This window comes from Vipera berus (genome assembly GCF_964194415.1).
Source record: "Vipera berus genome assembly, chromosome: 1".
Lineage (NCBI taxonomy): Eukaryota > Metazoa > Chordata > Lepidosauria > Squamata > Viperidae > Vipera > Vipera berus.
Genome location: NC_138202.1, coordinates 6386915 through 6403664, shown reverse-complemented (window position 1 = coordinate 6403664; position 16750 = coordinate 6386915). Strand labels below are relative to the sequence as shown.

Sequence of the window (16750 nt, the reverse complement as noted above, 5' to 3'; positions counted from 1 at the left end):
GACCGTATTTTTGAGAGAGACCTTTTTTTTTTTCCTCGCTCCTTCCTTTTTCCCTTTCCCATAATCCACTGTCACGGCATTTCCCCTAAACACCCCCCCCCCAAAAAAAAGAAAGTATGATGGAGGGCACGGTAAGGGCGGGTCTCAATCACGCCACCATAGTGCTGGTTTTAGTTTAATGGATTGTCTCCCTTCACGGTTGCACCCTGGGACAGCACCAATCCTGGCTGGCAATAAAACATGAAACTTTGCTTTAAAAGGAAAAGAAAAAAAAGAAAGAATGAGGTGGTTTTCTCGATCGTTTTTTCTTTCTTTCTTTCTTTCTTTCTTTCTTTCTTTCTTTCTTTCTTTCTTTCTTTCTTTCTTTCTTTCTTCCTTCCTTCCTTCCTTCCTTCCTTCCTTTCTTTCCTTTCTTTCTTTCTTTCTTTCTTTCTTTCTTTCTTTCTTTCTTTCTTTCTTTCTTTCTTTCTTCTTTCTTTCTTTCTTTCTTTCTTTTCTTTCTTTCTTTCTTTCTCTTTCCGTTCGTTCGTTCTTCTTTCTTTCTTTTTTTTCTCTCCCTACCCCCAACAGCATGAATGGCTGTGGCTGTTCTTTGTCTTTCTGTCTTCTCTGATCTTTACTGTGTTGACCTCGGCCGCAGGGTTGGAGTATCTGTGACCAGAATATGGGGTGGTGGGGGTGGTGGTGGTGGAAGGAGGAGGCCCAAGGACCTGCATTTTGTCCTCCCAGCAGGCCTCAAAATAGGACCGCTGCCCACGCAAAGGTTACCGAGAGCTTCATCTGCCATTTTTTTCCCCCCTTCTTGTTATTTCTTTTCCCCGACTCTTATTTTATTTCCTCTGCCTTCTCTCTTCTCCCCGCGGCCCTTCCCAACATAACGTACGCAGTTTATCCCTTCTGCGCGCTGCGGCTGTAGATCAACCGCCCTCCACTCTCGTTTCCTCGCACTCAGCTCTCCAACAGCCTGGGTGCGGGCTGACGGGGGCCGAGGTCCGAGGCGTCTGGTGGGCACCCAGTTTGGAAAGAACGGCCTGGACCTGCAGGCATAATTCTGGTGTCAGGATGAGGTCAAACGCCTCACGTGCTTGAGGGGAATTCAGTGGTGGTCTGGGGTCTTTGGGGTTCCCTGAGCTGGGTGGTTTTTCTTGCAGACGTTTCATGACCCACCTAGGTAACACCATCAGTATTAGAGAGGAGCTGAGTTTGCTCTCAGTTTATGTACATGGGGCTTGGCCTGAGAGCCTAATCAAGGAAGTACCAGGAACCGCTTGGTTCTTACCGCTGACAGGGCAAGCCGCTTGTATAGAAAGAAGAGAGCAAACCCCACTGATGGTGTTACCTTGTTGGGTCATGAGACGTCTACAAGAAAGCAACCAAGCTCGGAGAGAGCATCAAGGACCCCCCCCCCGGTCCTCCTTCTTCTTCTCCTTCTCTCCTCCTCCTCCTCCTCCACCTCCACCTCCACAAACCCCACATTCCCTTCTAGCACTGATGACGTTACCTAGTTGGGTCATGATACGTCTGCAAGAAAATCACCAAGCTCAGAGAGCGCCAAGGACCCCACAGTCCTCCTCCTCCTCCTCCTCTCCACAAACCCCATTCCCTTCTACAACTGATGACGTTACCTAGTTGGGTTGTGAAACGTCTGCAAGAAAATCACCAAGCTCAGAGAGCGCCAAGGACCCCACAGTCCTCCTCCTCCTCCTCCTCTCCACAAACCCCATTCCCTTCTACAACTGATGACGTTACCTAGTTGGGTTGTGAAACGTCTGCAAGAAAATCACCAAGCTCAGAGAGCGCCAAGGACCCCACAGTCCTCCTCCTCCTCCTCCTCTCCACAAACCCCATTCCCTTCTACAACTGATGACGTTACCTAGTTGGGTTGTGAAACGTCTGCAAGAAAATCACCAAGCTCAGAGAGCACCAAGGACCCCACAGTCCTCCTCCTCCTCCTCCTCTCCACAAACCCCATTCCCTTCTACAACTGATGACGTTACCTAGTTGGGTTGTGAAACGTCTGCAAGAAAATCACCAAGCTCAGAGAGCGCCAAGGACCCCACAGTCCTCCTCCTCCTCCTCCTCTCCACAAACCCCATTCCCTTCTACAACTGATGACGTTACCTAGTTGGGTTGTGAAACGTCTGCAAGAAAATCACCAAGCTCAGAGAACGCCAAGGACCCCACAGTCCTCCTCCTCCTCCTCCTCTCCACAAACCCCATTCCCTTCTACAACTGATGACGTTACCTAGTTGGGTTGTGAAACGTCTGCAAGAAAATCACCAAGCTCAGAGAGCGCCAAGGACCCCACAGTCCTCCTCCTCCTCCTCCTCTCCACAAACCCCATTCCCTTCTACAACTGATGACGTTACCTAGTTGGGTTGTGAAACGTCTGCAAGAAAATCACCAAGCTCAGAGAACGCCAAGGACCCCACAGTCCTCCTCCTCCTCCTCCTCTCCACAAACCCCATTCCCTTCTACAACTGATGACGTTACCTAGTTGGGTTGTGAAACGTCTGCAAGAAAATCACCAAGCTCAGAGAGCGCCAAGGACCCCAACAGTCGTCGTCGTCGTCCTCCTCCTCCTCTCCACAAACCCCATTCCCTTCTAGCACTGATGATGCTACCTAGTTGGGTCATGAGACGTCTGCAGGAAAATCACCAAGCGCAGCGAGCACCAAGGACCCCACAGTCCTCCTCCTCCTCCTCCTCCTCCTCCTCCTCCTCCTCTCCACAAACCCCAATCCCTTCTAGCACTGATGATGTTACCTAGTTGGGTCATTCATGAGACGTCTGCAAGAAAATCACCAAGCTCAGAGAGCACCAAGGACCCCACAGTCCTCCTCCTCCTCCAACCCCACATTCCCTTCTAGCACTGATGACGTTAGCTAGTTGGGTTGTGAAACGTCTGCAAGAAAACCACCAAGCTCAGAGAGCGCCAAGGACCCCCCAGTTCAACCCTAAGCTACAATTGTTTTCTTCTTGGTCTCTTGGGGTGTGTAACTGGTCTTACCTTGACCAAGAAAGTTAGGACGTCCATAAGTTAAAAAATGGACTTCGTAGCACCTCTTCATACAACGGGGAACATGACCGCCTAGTCTCAAGGAATGGGGGATTCCTTGCAGGATGCTGCTTAGCTTTTTGGGGTGGGGGGAGTCAGAGGGGAGGGGAACTCACCTGGAACCGGGGCCCGTTAATTTATTTTCTCTCTTTGCATTTCTTCCTGACTGTAATTGGAATCCTGCGGGCCAACATCCGGCCACCTTTTTTCAGAGTCTTCTCGACACTTAACGTGTTTTTTTTTCCGCAATGGTGTGAGGAGGGATAGGCAGTGCTTCTGTTGTACGAAAAAGGGGCGGTGGAAGAAATAGTGTCCCTTTTTCCGCCGAGGCAACGGCGGGAGGGCTGGTGCGTTGGAAGGAAAAACAGGCAGTGGGAATCGATATTTTTTTCCTTGGTTTTGTTGGTTAGGGCTGATGGGGGTGTGTGGGGTTTTTTTTTTGTTTGTTGGTTTGTTTCTGGTTGTTTTGCAGGAAGGGTAGACAAAGGCCATGGTGGACATGGCCGTGGGTAGCTGTGAAATTGTGTTATTTGGTTTCCTGTGAAAGGGTTAGGGTCTTTGACCCACTGGCCGCTCACCCAGGAGTAAAAGCTACGGACCTTTCCGGGCTCCCGTCATTCAATTCTATTGGCCCCGTGGAGAGATTGAGGTCCCTGCCCCCTCCCCACTCCCGGCCTTTCATGAGAGGGGTCTTGGAATAAAGCCAAACCAGGAATAACCTAGGTTGAGGTCTGGGGCCAAGAGTCAACCTCCCCTCCTTTCCTCTCTTCCTTTCTTCCATCCGTTCCCTCCCTCCCTCTCGCCTTCCTTCCCATCCACCTATTTCCTCCGTTCCCATCCATTTCCTTCCTTTCCCATCCATCTCCTTCCTTCCTTCCTTCCTTTCTTCTCACCCATCTATTTCCTTCCTTCCTTCCCCACCCATTTCCTTCCTTCCTTGCCACCCATCTATTTCCTTCTTTCTTTCCCTATTTCCTTCCTTCCTTTTTTGCCATCCATCCATTTCCTTCCTTCCTTCCTTGCCACCCATCTATTTCCTTCTTTCTTTCCCTATTTCCTTCCTTCCTTCCTTGCTATCCATCCATTTCCTTCCTTCCTTCCTTGCCACCCATCTATTTCCTTCCTTCTTTCTTTCCCTACTTCCTTCCTTCCTTCCTTGCCACCCAACTATTTCCTTCCTTCCCATCCATTTCCTCCCTTCCTTCCTTCTTTGCCACCCATCTATTTCCTTCCTCCCTTCCTCACCCATTTCCTTTCTTCCGATCCATCCGTTTCCTTCCTTCCCATCCCCTCTCCTTTCTTACTCTCTTCTCCTCCCTTCCTCTCTTTCTTCCTCTCTCTCTCTCTCTCTTTCTCTTCCATCAGTTAGCTCAGACCATCTCTGCTTCCTCGGGGGGGGGGGGAGACCTGGGGTGGGGTGGGGGTTGCTTGGTGGTCTTGTAACCCCCCTGAAAACCTGTCTTTTGTTTCCTGACTGGCTGCTGGAGGAAGGAGCCCAATTCTTCCCTGTTCCTGGCGGCATCCTTCGGCGTTCAGACCTCCCAGCTTGGGGCAGGCTTCTGTGTTTTTTCCTCTTCCTCCTCCTCCTCTTCCTCCTTCTTCCTTTCTTTAACTTGTTTTCTCCTTTGATGCAGCCTTCACCTCATACAGTTCTCCTGGCCTATCCTTGACGAGTTTCCTTTCCCTTCCTCTCTCTCTCTCCCTCTTTTTCTCTCTCTCTTTTTCTCTTTCTCCCTTGGCTGGCATGCCTGTCTGATGCATGGATGCTCTGCCTATGTGGGGGGGGGGAGACGTTTTTTCACTGCAAAAAAAAAATAGCATGATTTGTCCCCTCCTCTCTCTTTCTTCTCTTTGCCCCCAGGGCATATCTGCATATTTTTCAGCCTGTCCAAGTTCTCTTCTCTTAAGATCTGCAAGGATTTCCGATATATTCAGCAGGTGGAGGTGATGTTTTCAGAAAATTGGAGGGGAGGGGGGAAGAGAAATCTCCCTTTGCATTTAAGTCGATGTTTCTCAGCCTGCTCTGAACCAAAATGTACTTCTCCGGCTATTATGAGGCAGTTTCACCCTAGGTTTGCCAGAGGAAAATTGCCCTCCGAGTAAACAACGCTGGAAGAGATGATTTCAAAATGCATTTTATGCAGGGTGTTCAAGTATATGTGCATAACTTACGGGAATGTTTCTGCTGTGTGCATAAAAATCAGTATTATTATTGTTATTTTGCCGGTGGTGTGGCGTGACTTCTAATTTATTTATTTACTTAGCGTATGTCAACTGCAGAGGTCATGCAATCACTGATATGTAGATTTAGTTTAAATAAAGCATCTCATCATCTTTATGGGATGACGAAAACCAAGGCAAACAAGCAGAATAGAATAGAATAGAATAGAATAGAATAGAATAGAATAGAATAGAATAGAATAGAATAGAATAGAATAGAATAGAATAGAATAGAATAGAATAGAATAGAGAATGGAATGAACAGAAAATAGAATAGAATAGAATAGAATAGAATAGAATAGAATAGAATAGAATAGAATAGAATAGAATAGAATAGAATAGAATAGAATAGAATAGAATAGAATAGAATAGAATAGAGAATGGAATGAACAGAAAATAGAATAGAATAGAATAGAATAGAATAGAATAGAATAGAATAGAATAGAATAGAATAGAATAGAATAGAATAGAATAGAATAGAGAATGGAATGAACAGAAAATAGAATAGAATAGAATAGAATAGAATAGAATAGAATAGAATAGAATAGAATAGAATAGAATAGAATAGAATAGAATAGAATAGAATAGAATAGAAGCTGGAAGGGACCTTGGAGGTCTTCTAGTCCAGCCCCCTGCTCAAGCAGGAGAACCTATACCATCTCACACAAGTGACTGTCTAGGTAGCCTCTTCTTAAAAACCTCCAGGGATGGAGCGCCCACGATTTCTGATGGCATGCTGTTCCACTGGTTAATTGTCCTCCCTGTCAGGAAGTTTCTCCGTAATTCCAGGTTGCTTCTCTCTTTGATTTGTGGATTTCAATTCCCAGAATTCCCCAGCCAGCATTTATGTGTTTCAACTCTGGTTCTGATTAGGTGCAAGATCATTAAAGAGAGAAGCAAGCTGAAACTAAGGAGAAATTTCCTGACAGTGAGAACAATTAATCACCACGATTTCTGATGGCATGCTGTTCCACTGGTTAATTGTCCTCCCTGTCAGGAAGTTTTTCCTTAATTCCAGGTTGCTTCTCTCTTTGATTAGTTTCCATCCGTTGCTTCTTGTCTGGTGCTTTGGAGAATAACATGACCCCCTCCCCTTTGTGGCAGCCCCTCAAATACTGGAACACGGCTATCATGTCTCCCCTATTTCTTCTTCTCTTTAGACTAGCTAGCCAAACCCAAGTCCCGCAGCCATTCTTCATATGTTTTGGTCTCCAGGCCTTTGATCATCTTAGTTGCTCTTCTCTGAACTTTTTCCAAAGTCTCGACATCTTTTTTGTAGTACAGGGACCAAAATTGGTAGGAAGACTAAATTGAGGTTGTGTTTGACAGCTTCTCCCTTGTACTCAGACAACAATCTCATTGCACCACAAATGTGTATATACATATATTTTTAATTCCTCTTCTTCCTTTTTTAATTATAAATTTACTGAAGAGTGAAAGAGAAATGCCAGACTATTAAACGTACCAGGTAGTCCTCGACTTACAACCATTTGTTTCGTCACTGTTTGAAAGTTACAGCTGCACTGAAAAAAAAGGGGCTTCTGGCTGGTCCTCACACTTACGACCCTTGCAGCAATCCTGTAGTCACGTGATCAGATGGAAACTCATCAAGGAGAGAAGCAACCTAGAACTAAGGAAGAATTTCCTGACAGTTAGAACAGTTAACCAGCGGAACGACTTGCGTCCAGAAGTATTGAATACTCCAACACGGCTTGGAGCGCGAAAACAGGCTGCTGCAGGGTGCGAAAATGAGGTGCTGCCACGCCACGGGGCACAAAAATGGGCCACCACCGCACTGTGGGGTGCAAAAACAGGCGCCATCGTGCCCAGAAATGCGCTGTGCTACGCGAGAATGGTGCAGGGCTAGCGAGTGTCATGCAAGGGCTAGCCCCGCCCTGTTTGTGTCACGGGCATGCTTGCGATCCCACGTGCGTGCGTGCACATGTGCACGCATGTAAAATGCTTCCCCCTCCCTTTCCCTCCAGTCCGCTAGCTGAGAAAGGTTGGTGACCTCTGCTCCAACACTGGAAATTTCTAAGAAGAGACTGGACAGCCATTTGTCTGAAATGGTATAGGGTTTCCTGCCTGAGCAGGGGGTTGGACTAGATGACCTCCAAGGTCCCTTCCAACTTTGCTATTCTGTTCTGTTCTGTTCTGTTCTGTTCCGTTCTATTCCATTCCATTCCATATTCTATTCTATTCTATTCTATTCTATTCTATTCTATTCTATTCTATTCTATTCTATTCTATTCTATTCTATTCTATTCTATTCTATTTTCTATTCTCTCTTCTCTTCTCTTCTCTTCTCTTCTCTTCTCTTCAAGTGCGATTGTTATCATGGTGAATCCTTGACTCTTCAGACTGAGCAGGATCTATGGTATCTTCTCCAGGAGACATCTCCCAGGCTTGCTCATCATATCTGGAACCTCTTCTATGCAGATATGCCCTTTTCTTTTCCTTCCCTCCAAGGTGTCCTGACACTACATCTCTGCTTAGCTTTTTCCCTAATCCATCCATCCTCTCCGCTTGCAAATGTCCCTGGTCCCAAATCCTCCGTGCAACCATCCCTGGCTTGGCTGGTGCCCCTTCTCTGCCCTGCATGGCGTGTTTTTTCACAGCATTTCTCCACTAAAGTGGGCCCCTCCCAAGCATCAAAACCCCAAGATTTTTTGTTAAAAACAAATCCATTAAACTAAAGGTAACGTATTCTCTCTCTTTTTTTTTGATCTTAAAATAAGTTGGTCTTTTAACTCTTCAAGTACCATAGACTGTAGACCTGGATGCCTAGGGGGGAAAAAAACCAGAGATTAGGAGGGAAAAAATGGGATTATTGGGATGAGAAAAAAAAAGAAGACACGTTGCCCTAATTCATCCAAAATCCATAGATTAGCCTTTTCTTTTTTTTTCTTTTTTTCTTTCTTTTTTTTTTTGGCAAAGTCGTTTCATTTCCCCTTTGGATAAATCTTTTCTCTCCTCAACACTGGCTTAGTTAGATGGTTGAAGGACACCAAAGGATCAGAAACTCTATTGCCCAATGGAGCAATTTGACAGTAGGGAAACCTTTTTCTTTTTTTTTTTTTAAAATGAAGTTTCGGGACATGTAGAATTGCTTCTTCTTCTTCTTCTTCTTTTTTTGTTTTAAATAACCTGAAGTTGGGGTCTCCAAAGTCTATGGTACCTAAAGGGTTAAAATAAAATTTTAAAAATCCTTATTGCTTCGGTATGAAAGCTCAAGTCAGGGTCCGTTGTTGAGGTTTGGACAGTCAACCTTTAACACGTGTGAAGTGTGCAAAAGGTGAGTACTGGCTGATTCACAGGCTGATCCACCTATACAGCCCAACCTGTTCCCTCTGGAAAGTCCACTTCAAATGGCCTGTCCTAATTTGCACACCTTTGGATAGCTGCCCGGTCTTTGGTGGGCCTCAGTGAGGAAGAGGGCAGTGCCCACGGCTGTGTGGGCGCACGCACACACAACCATCCCAGTTGCTTAATCTCCCTTACCCCTCGGTCCAGAAAATGCAAGGGCCTGCCTGCATGCTAACACACCCACACCCACCTGCGCACCTGCCACCTTGAATTCACACACAGGTTGGGCTGGATTGTGAAGGAAACTCCTTGTGGATCCTCTCCACAGCAAGGCCAGCGTGGGGTGGCAACTTGGCCAAGACGGTACGGTCCCGAAAAGTCATAGCATGGAGCGTTCCCTTGGCCCTTTGGCTTAGCCAGAGGGGAAAAAAACCAGTCCATGTATTTTATCTGACCTGTCCTGAAGTGGATTGCTTAGAAGGGTGAGTGGACAGACACCCCTTCCCCCTAAGCCACTGGGAATCGGGCTGGCAAAAGTTGGAAGTCTGCATGTTGGGGTGCTGTACCCTGCCCCCTCTTTTCTGGAAGTAGAATTTACTGGGTTGAGGACTCAATGTTTTCAAAACCACCCAGAATCTGGTAGGTCTGATTTGAGTGAGTTTCTTGATGAAGGTTAGATAAGGTGATCTGGTTGAGGATTGTGGGTAGAAAAAAAACCCCTGTCAGACAGCTCTCTGTCGGGCACAAATTAAGAATTAAAACCCATTCCTCAGAGGTTTGGGTTACCCCCAAGACCTTTCTTGTTTAGTGCTTCTTTTTTAGCCACATTTCAACCTGTAGCTTATTCAGTGCTTCTTGTTTACCCTTGTTTAATCCTTTAGCTCAGGGGTCCCCAACCTGTGGTCTGCGGACCAGGATCGGGCCATGGGCTCCTGGCCCACGGGCTGTGGAAAAGGCTGGCTGGTGCACGCACGCATGGGCGTACATTCCGCCCCCCCACACACACACACTCGCGCTAGCACCCGTGCATGCGTGCTAGCCTGGGTGGTTTGTGTGGCCCATTTGCGCATGTGTGAATGGGCCACTAGCCACCGTGTGGGTGCGCAGCCATTCGGGCGTGCGTACAGCACCAGCGCATGTTGTCAGCATGAACATGGCTGCTAGTGCCGCGCTAGTCTGCGTGGCCTCGTGTGCGCGTGTGCGTGCACGCATGCCAGTTTTGAAGCTGATCTCCTTCCCTCTGGCTCTTGAGCCCAGAAAGGTTGGAGGCCTCTGCTTTAGCTTGTTTAATGCTTCTTGTTTAGCCTATTCATTCATTTACTCCAGTGTTTCTCAAACTTAGCCATCTTATGACCTGTGGACTTCAACTCCCAGAATTCCTCAGCTGGCTTGCTGAGAGTTGAAATCTACTTGTCTTAAAGTGGCCAATTGTGAGAAGCATGGATTTAAATCAGGGGTCTTCAAACTTGGCCCTTTTATGACTTGTGGACTTCAACTCCCAGAATTCCTCAGCCAGCCAGGGAGGAAGATCCCTGATTTAAACCATTTGCGTGGCTGCCTGTCTCACTTACAGGAACTCCTGTAAGCACTGTGGCAAGGAGATTGGGTTCAGCTGTCCTCTTGAGAAAAACCACATTTTCCAAATAAAAATGGGATGTAGAATGAGGTCCTTCTTCAGCATTTACTCAACAAGTCCAAATTTTGGCAAGGATAGTTTGCCAAGCAATAAAATAAATGTGGCTGGATGCTTTCCTTTAGTGATGCTCTAGGCTTTTGAACCCTAGAATCTTTAAGCTGGGTAGACTTCAACTCCCAGAATACTCCAGCCAGCCATGCTGGCTGGGGAATTCTGGGAGTTGAAGTCTACCCAGCTTAAAAGATACTGAGGTTCAGAAACACAGTTTTAGTGGATCCTACCCTTGACTAGATGCCCTTGAGAATCTTCCCACCTGCGTGAGTCTGTGATCACCTGGGGCAAAATAAATTGAATTACAGAAGAGGAATTGAAAGTTGAATTTCATGCCTCAAATTATACAGCCTATAACAGGCACCTTCTCCTCGCCCAAAAGAGGTAGACTCTGCAGGAAAAACAATAAATCCAGCATAAATCCAGGTCATTTTCGGCACTGCACAAATCTATCCTTGAGGAAGATTTATGACAATTTGATTGTCTTTGATTGGGATGATGGACTTCTCCCAATTTTGAAGCAGAGTTTTGAGAAACTCAAGCAACGTATATCAGGGCTTGTATTTTCGGTCCTGAAGATTATTATTTTTTTAAAAAAAAAAGATTTAAAACAGGCTGACCTATTTCCTTTTCAAACCTCCCCAATTAAATAGTAAAAAAGACAAACCCGGAATGCAGTAATGGGATTATTGGAAGGCGTAGAAATTCAGCACAAAAGACTAAAAATGAAGCAAAATCGAGACGGGACTAATTTTGTAATCCACCAGCCATGCTAAATATGCGTAAAAAAATTAGATTGGGCGTCTCTCCTTCTCCCCATAATCTGAAATATTTTATGGGTTGGGAATGGACAAAACGTCATACAGCTAGTCCTCGACTTACGATCACAATTGGTGAAGCGAGACAGCTTGTTAAGTGAGTTTTGGCCCATTTTACGACCTTTCTGGTCACGGTTGTTAAGTGAACCTTTGCAGTTGATAAGTTAGTAAGCCGGTTGTTAAGTGAATCTGGCTTATCCCCCTCCCCCTTGACTTTTCTTGTCAGAAAGTCGCAAAAGGGGATTGTGTGAACCCCCGGCGCACAGCAACCATCGTAAGCTAGATGACGAGCCTCTGAATTTTGACCACATGATCGGGGCGATGCACATTTTTCAGTATCGTAATTTGGAACAATCACTAAACGAGCCGTTGTAAGTCGAGGATTACCTGTGTCTTGTATTTCGGGAGACTTTTTTCCACCATAAGATGATTTTGACAGGGTCAAAACAGGAAAGCTAGATTCTTAGAAGGCAAAAATTAACACCCTGTCGGGAGCAAACAATTCCAGTGTCTGAGCTTGTTTCACAATTGTCAGAAAAAATTGTGTAAGAAAAATATACCGTATTTTCCAGCGTCTAAGACAACTGGGCGTATAAGACGACCCCCCAACTTTGGGGATGATTTTCAAGATTTTTCGTCTTATACACCGGAAAATCAGCGAGCCCGGGAAGGCACGCCCTCCCCTCTCACTGTGGAGGAAGCAGGGCAGGCTGGCATCTGGCGGGAGCCGGCAGGGCAGTCCTGCGCACGCGCGCGCTCCCCGGCTGTTAAGGAGCACTCTTTAGCAGTCGGGGAGTGCGCGCATGTGCAGGACTGCCCTGCCGGCTCCTGCCCGACGCTCTTCCCTCTTGAGGCAGCATCCCCGAGGACTCCTTAGGAGCCGGGGAGCGATGCTGCCTCAAGAGGGAAGAGCATCGAGCGGGAGCCGGCAGGGCAGTCCTGCGCACGCGCGCACTCCCCAGCATCGCTCCCCGGCTTCAGCCTGCCCTGCTTCCTCCACAGTGAGAGGGGAGGGCATGCCTTCCCGGGCTCGCTGATTTTCCGGCGTATAAGACGACCCCCCAACTTTTGAGATGATTTTCATGGGTTAAAAAGTCGTCTTATACGCCGGAAAATACGGTACTGATAAGTTTTCACCCCCCCATTGTGATCTCCCTCAGCGGGGCTTTTGATTTTGACCCTTTGTCTTCAAAATGCTGAATAATCCAGCTATGGGGTTGGTTTCACCTGATGGGTAGTCCTCAACTTACCACCACAACGGGGCCCAACATTTCTGTCTCTAAGCGAGACAGCTTGTTTGAGCAAGTTTGGTCCCGTTTTATGGCCTTTACAGACACCGTCGTGAATCAAAACGCTGCAGTTGTTAAGTGAGTCGCACGGCTGTTAAGAGAATCTGGCTTCCCCCATTGGCTTTGCTGGTTAGAAGGTCGCAAAAAGGGAAATCGCCTGATCCCGAGGATGCGGCGACCGTCGTAAATATGAGTCAGTTGTCAAGTGTCTGAATTTTCATCATGTGACCGTGGGAAATACTGCAGCAGCCATGAGTGCAAAAAACGATCATAAGTCACTTTTTTCAGTGCCTTTGTAACTTCGAACGGTCACCAAACGAACTGTTGTAAGCTGAGGACTACCTATAATCAGGGGTAGGCAACCTTGTCTCTTTTATGACTCATGGACTTCAACTCCCAGAATTCCTGAGCCAGCCACGCTGAGGGGAAAGGGAGAGGTTTCCAAGCTGAGCCATGCTGGCTCAGGAATTCTGGGAGTTGAAGTCCACAAGTCATAAAAGAGACAAGGTTGCCTACCCCTGGCCTAGGCCTAGGCCGCTTTATGACTCGTGGACTTCAACTCCCAGAATTCCTGAGCCAGCATGGCTCAGCTTGGAAACCTCTCCCTTTTCCCTCAGCATGGCTCTTTTATGACTCGTGGACTTCAACTCCCAGAATTCCTCAGCCAGCATGGCTCAGCTTGGAAACCTCTCCCTTTTCCCTCAGCATGGCTGGCTCAGGAATTCTGGGAGTTGAAGTCCACGAGTCATAAAAGAGCCAAGGTTGCCTACTCCTGCCCTATATTAAATTTCCACCTATATCACAGTCTAAAGTGACTCTGATCTGGCAAAGCTGGCACAACTCTTTTTTGATTACAGCTTTACCTTATCAAGGGCACCTTCATTTGTGGGAAAATGCATAATATAATAATAATATAATAATAAACTTGGAAGGGACCTTGGAGGTCATCTAGTCCAACCCCCTGCTTTATTATTATTGTTGGGGGATATTTTTTATTTATTATTGGGGGATAATATGGCTGTTCGCTTATCTCTAAAAAAAGACCTGGGGATATCTGGCCTTTTGGCTGTCCCTTTTGGGGCCCTGAGGATTTTTTTTTTTATTTTGAAGGCGACTCCTTTTTTTCCCCCTCTTTTTTTCTTTTTTTAACTTTACATATTTGTGTGGGTGTGTGCCTACACACCCTCGCAGCCCTATTGTTTCTGCCCTCCTGTGGCCTTTGGGAAAATTAATTGCCCCTGCCTTAAAGAAGGGAGAAGCACTCTTTGCAACACACACATCGCTGGGTTAATTTTCAATTGGATTAAGACTAGGCATTGAGAAGTGGTACCCGTAATTTAAATAAAAATAAACATCTCCGGGAGGAGGAAGGTGCGAGTAAGTGCTTTTCTATTTAAATTAGTTTGACCTGGTTGTGAGAGAAGAAGACGGGCTTGGCATAACATTTGCAAATATTGCTCTCCTTATTTTGAGTACCCACTATTTTTCAGCCTGTGTATCCTGATTGAAATGAGTATAGTAGGCCCGGCTTTCCGAGCCATATTCAACCTGTGGAATTCTGGGAGTTGAAGTCCACCCATCTTAAATGTGGCTGAGCTTGAGAAACACTTTCTGAAACACACACACACACACACACCGGTTGAATTTGGTTTGGAAAGCTGGCCCTACTCATTTCAATCAGGATTTACACCTTTCCGGGAAAGAGTAGCCTCAGGGACAAGAACAGGACTGTGATTTGAACCCAGAACTCTCTTGGCACCTCTTGAAAACAAGGGGCCTCTGTTGCTTTCTCTGCTGAAGCCTGTTATGTGCAGCCAGGTTGGAGGGCAGGAATATGGGTGGTTTTTTTTGGGGGGGGAGCCAGTGAGTTCAGGCCAGGAACTAGGAATTTGACTAGGAATCTTCCGTGAATCCCATCGTCCCCAGCTGAGCTTTCGTGAGACAGTCCGATAAAGTTAACCAGTGCTGAAGGTAGGTAAACCAGACTACTGAACGTGGACTCTAGAAGGCTTTGCTTGATGAATAATTTGAGGATTATTATTATTATTATTATGGTTATTTCCCTTATTTTATTTTATTTTGAACCCAACAATTTGTTTTTTTTAATCGCTTGATTTCTTTGCTTTCCAAACTTCTCTTGTTGCTTTTGATTGTCTGTCGCTGGTTCTTTTGGAGGGCTAGTTAAGAAATGGAGATGTGTGAATTCTGGAACATTTTGCGATTTATTTTCACCCTCCTTCCCCTGAATACAAATCTCTACACCAGTAATCTCCAAATTTGGCAACTTCAAGACTTATGAACTGGACTTCAATTCCCAGAATTCCTCAGCCACTCAAGACTGGGGGATTCTGGGAATTGAAGTCCACAAGTCTTAAAGTTGCCAAGTTTGGAGATCCCTGCCCTAAAGAAATCAGGAAGCCCAACAGACAATTTCTTTGAGCCTCCGGAAATTTTTTTTTAAAAAAAGGCGAAAGAGAAAATGTTGCTTATACCTTGTTAACTAGATTTTATCAAGATGTATTAGCTGTAAAGCTTGCCAGGGGTCAGATATCTCAAAACTACAGATAGTTCTCGACTTACAACCATTCCTTTAGCGACCAGTCAAAATTACAACGCCACTGGAAAAAAAGTGACGAGACCGGTCCTCACTATTACGACCGTTGCAGCATTCCCACGCTTATGTGTTCCAAATTAGGCTGCTTGGCAACCAACATGCATTTACAGCGGCTACAGCATCCCAGGGTCACATGAAAGCCATTGGCGGCTTCTGACCAGCTGGCTTTGGATCCGAATGGGGGGAGCTGGATTCACTTAATGACCATGTGATTCACTTAACAACTGCAAGTCTTTCTGTCAGAGCATGCACAATCTTATTGCACTGAGATCATCCAAGAGTGAACACAGTAAACAGTGGTCTATATTAAATGATGGTTTATCTTATATTATCTACAACAGGGGTGTCGAACTGCTGGCCCACGGGCCGGATGCATCATAGCAAAACTGCGCCCATCCCATTGCCGGCAATGGCAAAAAATGACATTGTGAGTTTGACACCCCTGATTTACAATATCATACACCAGGAACAATATACGTACACGTGTGAATACAGCAGGCTCCAACAAACCACAGTTACAGCAGGAAAAGGAAGAGAGAGAACACATCTGCAGAGCCTTCCCTTTTATACAAAGGCTATTAAAGACACACAGACCCAGCTGGCTCTTAAAAGGACACAGACCCTGCTGAGTCATTCCCTTCCCTTTTATACAAAGGCTGTTAAAGAGACAGAAACCCAGCTGGCTCTTAAAGGGACACAGACCCTGCTGAGTCATTCCCTTCCCTTTTATACAAAGGCTGTTAAAGAGACAGAAACCCAGCTGGCTCTTAAAGGGACACAGACCCTGCTGAGTCATTCCCTTCCCTTTTATACAAAGGCTCTTAAAGAGACACAGACCCAGCTGGCTCTTAAAGGGACAAAGACCCTGCTGTGTCATTCCCAACATTACATCATACATCTTACATTATACAAGCTAGTTAGCTGTTAAATTATTACCTTGACACTTTCACTTAACCCTGGAGAGAAAAGGTTGCAAAATCAGGCACAACCGCCTTAACAATGGTAAGTCTGGTTTCGATTGTGGTCGTAAGTCGAGGACTACCTGTATAACTCCTGACTAAGCTGCTTTCAAGGGCTGCCTTGCTGAAGCCGGGAAGGTGAATATGAATTGGGCATTTTTAAGCAGAAAAGAGGGGCAAAGCTTCCCCATAAAGATTTTCCTTCTTTACCAACTTAACGTTGGTTACCACTGGCCAGCCTGGCATCTGGAGGGCATCCAGTTGTTGGAAACAGCTGGAAAAACTTCCTTTCTGCTCTGGGCACTAAAAGACTTAGTAAGGGTTATAAATTGCCATTTGGAAAATGGAGCTTAGCGAACAGAGACGATTCCGACCATTTTCCTTTGATTGCAGAGAAGGGATTCAGGAAAGGAACGGATCCCTCCTGGATCTGAGGTCAGGTTGGGAAGGAAACAGATCCGGGGAGCAGATTTGATTGCTTCTTGTTGGAATTGCAGAGGGAGTAGATCCCACGGCCCCGTGTTTTTCCCAGTGATGGGAATACGATGGATGACAGGAAGGATTTATCCTTTATAAGAATGGAAGAAGCACAATGTTCTATGCCAGTGTTTCTCACCTGTGGGGGCTTTAAGATGGGTGGACTTCAACACTCAGAATTCCCCAGCCAGCAGTGCTGGCTGGGGAATTCTGGGAGTTGAAGTCCACCCATCTTAAAATCCCCACAGTTGAGAAACACTGATCTCTGTGCTCTTTTTATGCTCCAGTTTGTCACTTGCAGGCTAAAATATTTGATGGAAAA

At 46.2% G+C, this 16750-nt stretch overlaps 1 protein-coding gene across 1 annotated transcript in view; it reads left to right on the top strand.

The window, feature by feature from the left end:
* PTPRS (protein tyrosine phosphatase receptor type S) overlaps window positions 1-16750 on the top strand; it is a 179950-nt gene that overhangs the window by 60323 nt on the left and 102877 nt on the right. The gene's annotated exons all lie outside the window — the stretch shown is intronic.